This window comes from Rhinopithecus roxellana, chromosome 13 (assembly GCF_007565055.1).
Source record: "Rhinopithecus roxellana isolate Shanxi Qingling chromosome 13, ASM756505v1, whole genome shotgun sequence".
Taxonomy (NCBI): Eukaryota; Metazoa; Chordata; class Mammalia; order Primates; family Cercopithecidae; genus Rhinopithecus; species Rhinopithecus roxellana.
The window spans coordinates 82,417,465-82,433,844 of NC_044561.1; positions in this window are offsets into that span (position 1 = coordinate 82,417,465).

Here is a 16,380-nt window from a genome sequence, read left to right on the forward strand (position 1 = left end):
TAAATCTTACACTCCTGATAGGGAGCAAAAAAGCCAGATACTGATAAGAACACACCGTGTAGTTCTATCTGTGCAAAGGACAAAAGCTGGTCACAGGAATCTTTGCTGTTCAAGAATCAGGAGAGTGGTCATCTTCATGGCGAAGGGCACGAGAGGCTGCCTGGGGATGTTCTCTTCCTGGACCCAGGTGCTGTTTACAGAGCTGAGTTTAATTTGAGAAACTTCATCAAGCTATACAATTATTATTTGTCCATATTTCTGTATGTACAGTAGACTTAAAATGATTTTTAAAAAATATGAGCAAAAAGAAAAAAAGGAATGTGCCATTTGTTTGTCATCCATCTATCCCTGCATCCACAGAATAATGAAATCCTAAGTTCTAAGCTTCCACCTGAAGCGTACAGTCTCCAGAGGAGGCATGCAAGCACATTCCATAGGAGTCATATTTGAACATGGGGATCTTTTGTTCTGAGCAAAAAGTTCCATGTGCATAATTTCAAGTGAGCGTTCTATAGAACAGCACTTGTCACTTGGGAAGACCGATATAAAAATAAATTCTAGGCTGGGTGCGGTGGTTCATTTCTGTAATCTCAGCACTTTGGGAGGCCAAGATGGAAGGATCACTTGAGGCCAGGAGTTCAAGACCTGGCCAACGTGGCAAAACCTCATCTCTACTAAAAATACAAAAATGTGGCCAGGTGCCGTGGCTCATGCCTGTAATCCCAGCATTTTGGGAGGCTGAGGCGGCCAGATCACCTGAGATCAGGAGTTCGAGACCAGCCTGGCCTACATGGTGAAACCCCAGCTCTACTAAAAATACAAAAATTATCTGGCTGTGGTGGTGCATGCCTGTAATCCCAGCTACTCATGAGGTTGAGGCAGGAGAATCACTGGAACCCAGGAGGCAGAGGTTGCAGTGATCCGAGATTGCAGTGCTGCACTCCAGCCTGGGTGACAGAGTGAGACTCTGTCTCAAAAAATAAAATAAAAATAAAAAATTAGTGGGGCATAGTGGTGGGTGCCTGTAGTCCCAGCTACTCGGGAGGCTGAGGTGGAAGAATCACCAGAGCCTGGGAGGTCGAGGCCACAACTGAGCATGCAGTGAGCACTGCACTCCAGCTTGGGCAACAGAGTGAGGCCCTGTCTCAAAAAATAATAAAATATAACAAAATAAATCATAGGTTTGGTATAACATACTTAGCCCCTTCAATTTCAAGGATAAATCTTGTTCCCACCCCCAAAGCAAGAAGGGAAGAGAGGCGGAATCCCCTCAGGGTGCACTTGTTGATGAATTTGTCCCCTGAGACAGATAATCATGCTGGAGGCAGGCCTGCACCCCGGCCTCCCTCACTGCTCACAGTGTCGGGCGGGGGACAATGCTGGAGTTGGGTTCTTACCCACCAGAGAGGCTCCTAGCCCCTTCTCAGACCAGACTGAGGCAGAATTCTCCTCTCTGCCTTCTAGAATGTCTCCTGACAGCTGCCCCTCTTGGGGAGGTTCTGGGCTTTGGAGAGAGCACCTGGAATCCCACACTAGAAAAGCCCAAAAACTGAAAAATATTCATTACGTATCTTCAATGGAGAGTTCCTGAGGTCCTCCAGCAGAGGGCGCTAGAGAAGAGCAGGCCAAATCTGCAGAGCGTTGACCAAAGTCACATCCAGCAAACCAAAGACCTGGCCCCACCAAGCACCTCCCCACCAGCTTGACCCCGCGGATTTCTCCCACAGAACACAGCCCCAGCCCTGCGCCTCCACGTATGGCAGAGCAGGGAGAAGGCCCTGGGACATTTTCCTACTCAACAAATATAAGTTGTCAATACATGATGGTCACTGTCTTGTGATAAGACTTGGAAGCCTGCTTGGTATTGAGAGCACTTCGGGGCGATCCACAAGGAGCCCCACAGTCTTGCATGGGCCCCGCGTTCCTCTGCTCACTTCAGAGTGATCCTCTGTACCGCAGCTGCTCTTTCTCTTGTTCTTATTTTTTCTCCTTTGAGGGGAAGTAGAGGACTCCAGGGAGCAGTTAGTTGTACAGGACAAGCCCAAATCCTACTCCTGCAAGACTTACTTTAGTAAAGCGAGTTGTTTTGATATAGTAGAATTAGTACTACCCCAACCAGTAGTCTTTGAATTGATCCCTTAACTGATTAAGGGATGATTTTAACAAACATTTACAAAAGGAAGGAATTTTTTTTAAAATAAAATTTCTAATTTTATTTTTTTTCTAACTCCTCTTTTTTCCGTCTGGAGGGCCTGTAGGATCTTCTCTGTATTCTTGGCGGCTGAACAGAGTGCTGGATGCTCTCTAGCATTAGATCCCTCTTCTGGAGCGAGGCACTCGCACCCCCAGCTGCTGGGAGAGCCATTGCTCGCAGCTCACAGCTGAGAACTTCTCTGGGCATTGACTACAATGGCCGAGGTTGTGGTGACTCTCTCTGGAGGCAGCTTACAGCCGATGTCTGGACAATATGGAGGTAAAAGGGCCAGTCTACCTCAATTCAGGATGATGCCAAAGGGACATTCTAGCTTCAGAGCTCCCTGTGGGATCAGTGGAACCTCTATCTTGCCAGACAACACACACATCCCTGCCTTAGGCTGTGTCCCCACCTCCCTCCTGGATTCCAGAGCAAGAACCAGGGTCAAGTCACAACATAAACAAGGGCAGCAACATGAGGAAAGGAATGATTTGATGATGGAGCTGTGGCCCACAGTCCCATGTCGCCATCACCCCCACACCAGTGCCCTTCCCTTAGAGTGCACACAGAGGCACATGGGAGAGTCCCTTGTGATCACCTGACAGAGGAGGGGAAAGGTTAGGCTTGGTGCAGGGGTAAGTGAGCTTGAAATGTGGGTGCAAAATAAAAACTGGCTGCAGATGTACTGCTGCCTCATTCAGGGTGGTGGTGAGAGATGGAGGTAAGGGGGAAGCTCTCCCAGTGGACAGGGCTTCAGGCAGTGTGGAAAGAGAAGTATCCTGAAATCGACTCCACATTGGCTCCTGGGCAGTCTTGTGTGACTTGATGGGTTGGTCAGGGCCTGGAAGGAGGAAGGTTGAGAACACAGAGACCTGGGGAAGAGACATGTGACTGTGTCTATAGGATTTGGCACCCAGTGAAGATCCTGGCACAGATGTTAATATCTGCCAGAGAGAAACAACCCTGAAAAGGCATGACACAGGCAAGGAGAGAGAACGGCTCGGTCAGCTGCTGTCTGTTGTAGCCTCTGCCATCGGTTGTCCCAGTGCTGGCACAGCGGGCTCACAAAGGGAAAGGCCATGGTGGCAGGGGTAGAGGCTCTGTATGTGCCAGACAGAAGGGCTCCAACTCGCCAAGGCTGAGCCACTGCCACAGCCGAAGGGCCAATTTGCGAGCCACAGAAACCAAAACCGAACCTCTAATCTTTCAAAGTGACTGATGAAAGAGTTGGTGGCGAGTTGATGACACTGGATCCCTTCACTCTGGAAGCAGGAGCAATTCATCTTGCCTGGAGGCAACACACATTCTGCTTCCCTGCCTGTAGCGTGGTGGCCAGCACCACAATCCATCTTATAATATTTGATCCACCAACATGGAGCTCTGCTTACTTACTTCTTACTTACTACTACTTACTTACCTCAGATCAAGCAGCCCACTTCGCAGCAGAGGAGGGATACCTGGTCATGGGTCTAGTAGTCCTCTCTGCAGCACTCAGAAGCTGATGCCTGAGAAAGTGATGCCAGAGCCTTCTGAAGGCATCTCTGAGACACCAGCTTGGAGATGATGCTCTTCCGGTATAGGGTGGCATTTTCTGGGATGTAGTATATGCTCTGAATCAAAGGCCATGGCATGGTGCCATGTCCCCTATTGGTAGAGCCAAGGCATGGACGTAGGCATGGCCCTACTCAGCATCACCTCCAGTGACCCAGGTGGGGATTCTGGGCACTGTACTCTGCAGCTTTAGGTTCTGATGATGCAGAGCTGCACTGGCCAACACAGTAGCCACTATCCCAATGTAGCTAGTTATATTTAAATTAATTAAAATAAAGTTCAAAATTCACTTTACGTATTTGTTGATTTATTTATTTCTTGAGACAGGCTCTCACTCTGTCACTCAGGCTGGAGTACAGTAGTATGATCACAGCTCACTGCAGCCTCAACCTCCTAGGCTCAGACAGTCCTCCCACCTCAGCCATGCCTGGCTTATTTTATTTTTATTTTTTGTAGAGACAGAATTTCATTATGTTGCCCAGGCTGGTCTCAAACTCCTGGGCTCAAGCAATCCTCCTGCCTTGGCCAACCAAAGTGCTGAGATTATGGGCATGAGCCACCACACCTGATCTTAAAATTCACTCTCTGTGTCACACTAGCCAGATTTCAAGGGCTCAGTGGCCACATATAGTTATTAGCTACCATGTTGGGCAAATCAGATACAGAACATTTCCATCATCATAGAAAGTTCTATTAGACAGCACTAGTCTATAAAGTCTCAGTTCCTGGAGAGGGAACACTTCTTCCAGGAGAAACCATACGAGTCCCAGTACATTTAAGCTATTGCTGCTGCCTTATCACTTTGGGTTCCTCTTGCCAAGAGACCAGCAGACAAGGAAAAGAGTCACCTTGCTGGCAGGCAAATTATCCTCATTCTCCAGGAGGAGGAAGGGCTGCTGTTGCAGAACAATAGGACAGGCCCCCACGTGATTGGCCAGAGCATCTCTTGGTTACCAACACCCTGCCCAATTTTGATGGAAATGAACCAATGCTGCAGCCATGCCTGAGAAAGACTGTGGTCAGAGCTCGGGCTCCTCAGGGAGGAAGGTCTGGATTACTCTCCCAGATAAGCCACCTAGGCCAGCAGAGGTACTAGAGGCAAGAGGTGAGGGTATAAAGACGGAGTGAAATAGGAGAGGAGATAATGAGAATCAGCTACAGCCTCAGGACTGAATGCAGTCATGGGGATTACAATGTATATCAATATCCTTTCTGTTCTATGTTTCTCCAAGAAAAATGCCCAACCACCATCCTGGACAACCTGTTCCCACAGAGGATAAACGTCTATTCAAAGCAACTGGATTCTAGTCGTGCCCAAGGGGTAGATGTGGTGGATGCTGTGAGGCACCCCTTTCAGGGCCCAAGACTCTTTCTCTGTTACCCAAAGTACTTGTTGCTGATGGTGAACCCCTAAGTCTCTCTCCAGGAATTGCCCTGGGCTGAAGAGAGATGCTTTGCCCAGGTTACACCCAGTCCCTGAAGGCAGCGTCCAAGCACTGGTCAATAAAGGGAGACAAAGTCCAGCCCTCTGCAAGATTTAGATACTCGGCCCTGGGGCATTTTCTTCTATAAATACTTTTTTTTTTTCCCTAGAATTATTACTTCAGTGTTTTTTGGTCTGTCTTTCTGGGCTAATATCTTGAATTAAATTTCTATGGCTCATCTCTATGGTCTGCGGTTTCTGCGGTTTTGCCCGAGGAACTGGAAGACTTTTTCTGCTTTAGCTTCTAGTCTTTCTATTGAATTTCATATTTCTCTAATCATTTTTTTTTAATTTCTAAGAACTCTTTCTTATTTGAGCATTCCTTTTATTCACCAGATGCCGTCCTTGTTGAATTGATGTAATAGGTTTGTTTTTGAGTTCTTTTCTGTTCTCTAAATTACCTTTGTTTCTTCCAGAATTCGTTATTTCTTAGTTTGTTTTGGCCTCTCTCATTCTTCGTACAGCTGATGTCTCCCTGGGTGCTATTGCGTAATCTCCTGACCAGCCTCTCTCCTGAGTGAAAGGCGTGACTGGCAACTGGGAATGCTAATTAGTAGATTTTGCTCGAGGACAATGTGATGAACAATTTCCATTTGTCCTTCCAGCCACCCTTCTCCCATTCCTGCCCCACCCCAGCCCATCTCTGTCCCCTGGTTCCAAATTATGTCCCGTGAATGAGGCACTCTGGTGAGAGGGGTAAGGGAGGGAACAGATCTGTGAACTGGATATTTCCTTTCCTACCTTCCCAGCTTCCTTCCTGCTGTGCCCCACAAGGGAAGGTCTCAGATCTTTTTGAGATGACTTTCTCCCCATCTGGTTTTTGCTAAATGCTCCCTGACCTTGTCTCTTCAAGCCAGGGGTTATGACAGCCCCCGTGTTGCTGGCTTCAGGTTCCCACACAATCCTTTGCTCTTCCCAACCACACTCACTTTCCATGTTAGGTCCTGTCTTACCCTGACTTCTCTAGAACGCAAGGCCCGAATGTGCTATTGTTAAAGGGGGTTCGATCTCAGAGCAGAGGAATAAGAAAATAGGAAGAGGAGGGAGAGCCGTTCTAGGAGGTGTGAGGGGCGGGCTGCTGCTTAGTGCAGGCGATAACTCAATGCAACAGGACTGTGCTCTGAGCTGCGCTGTAAGTAGGACAGTCTGCGGCGGCGGGGGCGGGGAAGAGGCGAGAATTAATCCACCTGCTCTCGTTTCTTATTTGTCAAAAATTAGCTCCACAACGTATTAACTCCCCCATGTGGTGAGCCCTGGGCATGACTGCATGGTGTCTCGTAACTCAGTATGGATCCTCAGGACAGGAAGGAAAAGTTTGCTTCCAGGTAGGAGGGAGGTGCTGACGGATTGCACCAGTGTAGTGCTGGTAAACGTTTGACAACTGGTTCTCCTATTCCTATCTACCTTAAATAATGAAGTTCAGAAAATATGATTAAGTATAGAGTTTATTTGATTGCAGTGCTTGAGGATAGACACCCGAGGACACTGACTGCCAGCCAACAAATGGGGTCAGCATTCCAAAGTGAAGAAGTTACAGTTTTACTTATAGAAACAGATAAATTTTAGCAAGATCACAACATTTTACACATGAGACCACTGCATATGTTACAGCGATATTTTTTTCTTTTTTAAACAGGGTCTCACTCAGTTGCCCAGGATGGAGTGCAGGGGTGAAATCTTGGCTCACTGCAACCTCTGCCTTCCAGGCTCATGCCATCCTCCCACCTCACCCTCCCAAGTAGCCGGATTACAAGCCTGTGGCAGCACATCCAGCTAATTTTTTTTCTTTCTTTTTGTAGAGACAGGGTTTCACCATGTTCCCAGGCTGGTCGCAAACTCCTGGGCTCAAGTGATCCACTCAACTCAGCCTCCCAAAGTTCTGGCATTGCAGGTGTGAGCCACCATGCCTTGCCTTTACTGCAGTTTGATTGGTTAGGTTGCTACATTCAGAGGAAGATTACTATATTAACACATGAGTAGGGGCAATGATCTAAAGGGGCCTATCTCTGGTGCCATTTGGTCTTAATTATTTACAGAAAAAAAGGCAAAAGTTGTAGTTGTATACCCGTGACTCAAGTCACATGGCCACATTCTTCTCAAGGCTCAGAATAATTTAAAGCTCCAACAATTTTAAGTTGAATTACTTAATTTCACATTTCTATGGTATAAATATTCACCATAGCTGATGTCAAGCTACCAATATACTGACTCTGAAGATAACTTGAAAAGATGATTCAATAGATGTAAATAGCTCAAGAGCATGGCCGGGCACGGTGGCTCAAGCCTGTAATCCCAGCACTTTGAGAGACTGAGTTGGGTGGATCACCTGAGGTCAGGAGTTCGAGACGAGCCTGGCCAGCATGGTGAAACCTGTCTCTACTAAAAATACAAAAATTAGATAAGCATGGTGGCACACACCTGTAATCCCAGCTACTTGGGAGGCTGAGGCAGAAGGATTACTTGAACCCAGGAGGTGGAGATTCTAGTGAGCTGAGATTGTGCCACTGCAGTCCAGCCTGGGTGACAGAGCGAGATTTTGTCTCAAAATAAAACCAAAGGAAAACATAAATAAATAAATTAAATAGCTCAAGAGCAAAAATAATAGTCAAATGTCATAAAATAGAGAGTGATGAGTTTCGAGTGTTTGTTATCTTCCTTTTTAATGTAATTTATTTAATTATAAGTTTATATCACTTATTTTTTAATAATGGTTGTGTTTAGCTCTTGTAAGCTCATGAGGCCTGGCTACATACATTGCTGGATTGCACCAGCAAAAAAAAGCAGTTGATCACTGCAGCAGTGGCTGGCCCACAAGACAGGTGAGGCCCAATGGATCGGAATTGGTGCATCAGAGGAGTCTGGTAGATTACCTTGCAAATACACCCTCCTTACACTATCCTAACTTGAGTGTCAGGACCCTCGGGATACAATTGAGTAGGTGTGGGACTCTTGCTACACCCTCTTGTAGGGGAGGGAAAAATGGCTTTCCTTCACCCTTCTGGGTCCTTTGGCCAGGGTGTTAATTAAATTGACATAAGACAGATTAACAGGAGAAAAACCATATTAATTACATACATACACCAGAGCCCAACAAAATATGAGGGTCGAGGAAGGGCCAGGTGATTGCAGCTTATCTGGCATCCTGAGCTACAGAACGAAATGGTGGCTTAGGTTTTCTAGGGTGTAGTAAATGCAAATTATGGGAAGGCAAGGGAAGGAAATGTATGGTGAATAAAGCTTGTTATGCATATGAAGAGTCTCTCGGGTAATAAACATTGACTCAGAGCAATTCTCTTACTGACACAGGTACTTTTACTAATATATATTTCCCTTATAGATGTGGATTTTCTTTACAAAAGGGCAACTTTTCAAACTGGCTCCTGTGTCTGCAGTTTCCCAAAATAACCAACTCAAAATATGCTGTGTGGCATGTTTTGGTCTCCTATAGTCATATTTTGGGGTGGTGTGTCCTGAACCCAACACTCTGAAGACACCAGAGTCAGGAAGGTTTTCTTTGAGAGGTACCAACCTCCACTCAAGAGAACATACCCTTCCCTGTACATTCAACTTCTTTAGAGGCTTCTCAGCTTCTGATGGGAATTCTCCACATGCAAATAAGACCCCTGGGAGGAGTTGTGCAAACATTCTGTCATTCCCACCATGTTCAGCCCATTCCTCACTCCCTCCAATGTCTGCCAACTCCAAAACTGGAGCCAGTCTTGGAATTCACACAGTATCTTAGCATCATCCGAGCTGCTCCATCCACTCTGTTTTGTCGGCCAACACATTTCTCATACTATCTTTTTCCCAGAAATTTGTTAGGATCTCTCTTCTACTCATCCACAACCCTCAGGTCTCTTTATCTTTATGGGTTTACTTCTTTTGGCACTATTAAACTTTTATTTTCATTGGATTTTCAAAAAGCAGAAATGATGACAAATTTCTTTACAGCTTTAATTGGCTTTTATTTGCAATTCATGAATTGGGGTAGCCTCCATCCCACAAAATAGAATGAGCGTTCCCACGGAGCAATCCAGAATAGTGGGTTTTGTAAGGTGGAATAGGGAGACAGAACAATAGGAAAAAAACGCTGACTGGTTATTGTCAGGTTACTTCAGGGTTTTTCGGATTACTTTTTTCCATAAAGGTTAAAGCAAAGGGACTATTTTTATTACACTCACTCAGGTAGACTAGAACCTCCTGTTTTCAGTAAAAAACTGGTCTGGTCTGTTTGGGGATCTATCTGCTTCCTTAAAGTTCGTTTGATTCTGTGGCATTTTGTGTGAGTGGCTTTGTTTTGATTTTGTCTATTCTGCTGGGGCCTAGTATAGGGAGCTCAGTCTAAGGTGATGGACTCCCATAGTATTTGTTTAACAGGATGTTAGGAGCCACAGGTCACTTTTTGTTTTGTTTTGTTTTTTAGAGTCAGCAAAGGCTTGTGTGTGATTAAGTAAAGCACAGGAATTAATTTCCATGAATGTGACTACTTAATTCTGTAATTATTTATAAGGGAGTTAAAAGTAAGCGAAAACCTTAGTGACAACCTTGAACTCCCAAATTACCACCTGTTTCTCAGCAAATTGCATTGTGAAAAACTTAAGTAAATGAAATCATCTCAGTACACTTAAAATCTTGATCACTGACTTGATTTCTGGCCTAAGGAAACCCTCTACAGTCATATTTTGGTATGATATCTCCTGAGGTGCTTATGAAAGTGACATGAGATTCATTTACATTGTTAGTACTTTAAAGTCTGTTGTATGAAAGGTATTAATTCAGGAGTGAGATTTAACAACTCATTTGTTCCCAAGGATTTATTGAGCATTTATTGTATACGTAGCCCTGTGTAAACCAAAAATAAAATTAAGCCCCTCAACCAATTGAATGGATTTCCCCACTATTGGTCAAGGGCATTCCAAGTAAACCTGAAAAACAAGTTCAGGCCATGGTGGGAATGGGGGTCAGACATGCCTCATTATACCCTCCTCCTTCTGGAATTCAGGCAGAACTGACCAGCTTTAACATTAAAACAGACATCTTAAGACTGACCAAACAGACTCTTCATAGCAATGCAATACATCACAAAATGACAGATCACAGGCCCTGAAAGAAATCAAAGTATTTTACCCTGAAATATATTTCTTTGACATGTGGCAAAGCTGTCTCTTTTGGGGGATATCTACATCCTGTAGAGAATCCCCCTTCCCTTTCCAGGTCTTTTCCTGATCCAGGAGAGACTAGGAGTCTGGCACCCAGAAGTCTGATAAGAAATATTCACCACATCTTCTCTCTGAAGCCTACTACTTAGAGACTTCATCTTCGTAATAAAAGCCTCGGTCTCCACAATCCCTTATCTTAACCCAGACATTCCTTTCTATTGATTCCAAGTCTTTACATAATAACTCAACTCCTTCAACCAATTACCAATCAGAAAACCTTTGAATCCACCTATAACCTGAAAGCTCCCCACCCCTCAAGTTTTCCCACCTTTCTGAACTGAACCAATCTACACCTTACACATTGGTGTATAAGGTAATTGATGTCTGCTTATAATTTCTGTCCCCCTAAAATATATAAAATCAAGCAGTAACCCAGTAACCCAACCATCTTGGGCATGTGTTGTCAGGACTCCCTGGGGCTGTGTCAGGGACACATCTGCCATCGTGGCAAAATAGACATTTAAATTGATTAAAACTTGTCTCAGATACTTTTTGTTTTATACCTGTATTAGGACATGACAAATAAAAAAAAAAAAAGACACTGAATTTCTGTCTATAAAATATATTTATTTTGAGTAAAGTGAGGTTATATTAATTGATTGGTACATATTACAAAGGATAATAATAAAATGGAAAATTGGTAAAATTTTAAAGAAAACATTATGAAGACATTACTAAAAGTTAATTGCCTCATGTTTTTATCCTGTTTTTGAGATCTAACCTTATCTTTGTGTTAGAGGTGTTACTGAGTACAGGTTCTTGGGCTCTCATTATGTTCGAAATTGAGGTGAGGCCAGACGAGTTTTTCCAGACAAGGCCTCATTGGAGCTTATGCCTGGACATAAGGGAGGCAATGAGAGAGAGAGAGAGAGAGATTGAGAGAGACAGAGGGAGAATTCCCTGGCTGACTTTCTGACAAGAGCCCGTAGGGCTTTTATATTAGGCAAAGCACAGGAGTTGACAGCGGAGTAGAGTATGCAGGTAGGCATTATCTGGTTGCTATGGTTATCCTGAGTAATGGGCCCCCTGCTGGTCTGGCAGAAGGCAGCAAGCCTGTAAATCAATTGTTTAGCATTCTCTCCCAAGCTGAGACACAACCTTGGTGATCTCCCAAGGCCAATTTCTGGAATTCTTTAAGTAAAAGGCATGGTTCACACATGATGACATCAGTGAGGTAGTGGTGTAGGTTTTGCAATCAGTGGAGATGCGTGGAAGAATGCTCTGGTGCGAGTGAGTTGAAGCCAAGCCCCATTCCTACTCTGTCTCCAAGGGACTTTTAATCATCAAATCGAACTTTTTAAAATTTCAATTTTCTTAGAAATAGAGAATTGAGGCTATATTAGTCAACGTTCTCCAGAGAAACAGAACCAATAGGAAAACTGATAAGAATCAAACAGAAGAAAAAGAAATTACTATGAGTAATTGGTTCACCAGGTGCTTATGGAGGCTGAGAAGTCCCACAGAAGCTGGAGGACCAGGAAAGCCCATGGGATAATTTAGTTCACACCTGAGGACCAGGGGAGCCAATGGTATAAGTTCCCGTCTGAGAGCAGGAGAAGGGAGATGAGGTGTCCCAGCTCAAGCAGTTAGGCAGGAAAAAAGGGGGCAAATTCCTCCTTCTTCTGCCTTTTGTTCTGACCAGGTCCTCAGTGGATTGAATGATGCACACCTACATTGGGAAGGCCCATCTGCTTGACTCAGTCCACCCATTCAAATGCTATTCTCTTCTGGAAACAGCCTCAAACACACCCAGAAATAATGTTTATTTGGGCATCCTGTGGTCCAGTCAAGTTGACACCCAGAATTACCCATCACAGTAACCATTCCCTGGAGCAATGATTCACCCAATGACTCTAAAGAAAGTGGCTTCTTTTCTATAGATAAAGGATTCTCTTAGTGGAGTGAAAGATCAGACAGATAAAGGTCAGCGGGTAGAGCTAAGTCCTCATGATCTCTGGAGGAGTTACTCCAGAGATACTTACATTGTTTATGAAAGCTCTTTCTCTTCCTTGGGACTTAGGTAATATCTTCAAATTATCTTGTCTTTAAAATTTGTGTGTCTGGAAGGAACCTGACAAATCCATCTCATCCAAGTCCTCCATCACTGTGACTCAGAGTGATGGAGTGGCTTATGTGGCATCCCACGGGAGCTGCTTCCAGACCCTGCCTCCTGCCTGTCCCCTTCCACTGACTCCTGGTACATAGACTTTGAAGATCATTCAAGAGTTTTGCAGAAGCTGCTGAATGAAAATATATTATTGCCTCCTTGTTTATCTGCTCTTGTGTTAAGGAAAATTGAGAAAATGAGTTTGGAAATTTGAAAATGCAATAAAGTAGCTAGATGCTGGCAATACACGAAAAGGTAGGAGCTATGATCCCAGCATTGATCACAGTGAATGCACTATTCATTTTAATAGAAAAATTACATGCTAGCATCTATGAAAACACATGAGTTTAGGTTCTCTTACCAGTTCATGGATGGTTTTCAGTGCATTCATAACCATGTATCCTCTTGAGATAAATGTTTTAAAAAATTGAAGCCATTAAAAATATTAAAACCTTTCCTTTTTCCTCTCATTATTCCCAAATCTCAATAAACCATTGCTTTGTGTGAAGGAAACTCAAAACAGAGAAATGGGTGTCTTCCTAAAACTTTTTCAGATGGAGTGCCAGTGTTTTGTGGAAATGGGGTTATAAGTGCCTTGTCTGGGTTTCTTAGTTCCAAGCATCATCTACATATTACTCCAAATTGGGGTAATACAATCTGTATCCTTGCAATGAGTTTATGATGTTCATTGTCCTCATTAAACCACTATTACAAAATTATAACTGAGACAGTAAAAGAGACCTGACCTAACCAACCATATCTTGCTTCTAACCTCCAAGCTGCCCTTGTTTATTCCTGGGCATAGGCCAAAATAACTTTGGGAGAAACTTTGTGTATAGTTCATAGTTTAAAACAAAGATGATAACAGCCCTTTCCCCAAACAAACCTCTTTCTTGCCTGGAGACTAGACTGCCTTTGTAAGACTAAAAAATTAGCCAAAATATTAGAAATTATGGGTTAGGAGTCATGCAGCTCAAGGCTACAGGATTCTCACACTCTCCAAATTGCACCTGGAGATAACCTTGAAGCGGCTACGTTGTCTGGGATAAATACCAGTGGTTCGTCATCTGGCGCCAAGAAAATTTAGGACACGGACACACACGAGGAGTTTAGGAGCAAAGGTTTAACAGGCAAAAGAAAGGGAAAGAAACAGAAAGGAACATAGCTCTCTCTCTAGCGAGAAAGAGGGGACTTCCTAGAGGAAAAGGCAGGCTGGCGGTGGATGTGCTGGATTTTATAGTCAGGCGTCTAATTTACACTGGGCTCACAGACTGATTCCATCAGCTAAGACATTTACACAGTATGTGAAGAAGGCTGGCCACCCCACACTAATCTTATTATGCAAATAAACTTTCCCCTTGGCTGGCACCATCTTGTCTGCTCCTTACTGTACACGTGGCTGACAAAGAGAAGGAAGATGGATCCACCATCTTGAACATGATTGGCACAACTGCTGGCATCTATGTCTGCTCTTTTTGTTGATTTTACAGGCTGCTCTTCGTTAGAAAGGAAAATAATTTGGGGCTGCTTTTCATTAAGAGGAAAACCTTACCAAGGACTTCTGTACCCTCACTTATTTTGCAGACGCTGCACTTGATGGATCAGCAGCCAGATCAATAAACTAGCCCATCTGATCTTGTGGTCTACACCCAGGAACTGACTCAGCACAGGAGGACAGCTTCGACTCCCTATGATTTCATCTCTGACCCAACCAATCAGCACTCCTGATTCACTGGCTCCACCACCCACCAACTTATCCTTAAAAACTCTTATCCCTAAATGCTCAGGAAGACTGATTTGAGTAATAATAAAATTCTGGTCTCCCAAACAGCTGGCTCTGCGTGAATTACTTGTTCTCTATTGCAGTTCCCCTATCTTGATAAATTGGCTCTCTAGGCAGCGGGCAAGGATAACCTTTGGGGCAGTTACAGTCAACACTGACTCTAGATCTCACAGGCAGTCAGAAGTAGAACCAAAGAGTCTGTCATCAGAACTTACATCCTTAAACCTATGCAAAAATGCTGGGTGAAAGAATCAATAGTTCTGGCTGGTACGCTTTCATTGGGAGGAAGTAGAAGATGGATCATTGGAATTTGCATGGTGGTAAACCTGGGTGGGAATTTGGGAGGAGTCCCAATTTGAGAGTAGCTCAAGCTAAGACTGAGAAATAATACATGATGCAAATGCCAGAAGGGAAGATTGGAGTCAAGTCTAGAGATCCTTCAATGCCAATCATATTCTTTAGCAAGTGGGTTAGCGCTTTTCACAGAGATCCAAATACTGCAACCTAAATACATTAGGGGGTTATTCTGTTTCAGAAAAGAAGCCAGGAAGTCAGCTCTCCAGGGTTTCAGGGACCCAGACTCTTGCTGCTTCTCCATCCTCAGGGTGACAGGTTGGTACAGGAGCTCCAGTCATCTTTGAAAATGCCTTTGAAAAATTATAACAGTGAAAAAATTATGAGAGTGAAAGATCTGACCTAACCAACCCTCAGCTTGCCTTTAACCTCCAAACTGCCCTTAATCCCTGGGCCTGGGCCAAACCAACTTTGGGAGACATTTAGTTTATAGTTTAATGATAATACCCCTTTCCAAAACTAAACTGCCTTTGGGAAGCTAATGAAAGAATCAGATTAGGAGAAAGAGGAGCCTGGATTCTGCTAATGTGTAGACATAAATGATTATCAGCTATTTTTCTGGAGGTGACAAGATTTGCAACTTCCCCAGTTATTCCTGCAGATAACATCATTATTGTAGAACCTAAGACTGGCCTTTTGAGACATCTTTTTAGTGTTTTGCATTTCTGATGATGATGGCTCCACCTGAACCTGCCAAACATTCTGTGGCCTCACTCAGAAGAGGACCACTTTCCATACCCCTATTCTCTTGCCTGCTAGACTTTCAGGGAGATTGGTTTGAGTAATAACTCCGTCTCCTACGTGGCGTGGCTGGCCTTTTGTCTTTCTTTATTGCAATGCCGTGGTCTCAGTGAGTTGGTTTTGTCTGTATGGTGGGCAGAATGAACCCATGGGGCAGTTACATCGTGTTTGTGTTCTAGGTCCAATTCAGAGAAGGGAAGCATGAAAGGGTGCTAGGTCATATCCCTCCAGCTGAGTCAGCTCTGCTAAAACAGCTTATTATGGGAGTCTTGGTGACTTTGTCTTGTTAGAAGAAAAACTTCAGCCGAATTAAATTTAAAGGAGTTTAATTGAGCAATGAATGATTCATGAATCGGGCAGCCCCCAGAATCATAGCAGATTCAGAGAGACTCCAAGGACGCCTTGTGGTCAGAACAAATCTATAGACCAAAAAAGTAAAGTGAGGTACAGAAATCGGAAGGGAGGTACAGAAATACTTGGATTGGTTACAATTCGGCGTTTGCCTTATTTGAACACAGTTTGAACACTCAGCAGTGTGTGACTGGTTGAAGTACTGCCGCTGGGATTGGCCAAGACTCATTGATTGTTACAGGTGCATACTCCTAAGTTAGGGTGCCAACCTCGTCTACCTAGTAAGTTAGGTTGGAGTTCATCCACAAGGTCTCAAATGTAGAAGTACGGAGTCCTTCTCAGGCCATATTTAGTTTGCTTTAACAGTCTACATCTCATAGGTTACCCCTGGCTGCAAGGGAGGCTGGAAAATGTCATCTTTTAACTGAACATTGCTTCCTAGAACAAACTTAGTGTTCTAAGGCAGAAATGAAGAAAGGTTGTTGGATAGGTGATGTAAATTTCTCCAGCCTGAAGAGTGTAGACTATTTTCTTAGGCCATGGGAAGTCGTTAGACAATTTTGAGGAGAAAGGTGATGGAGTCAAGAAGATGAAATT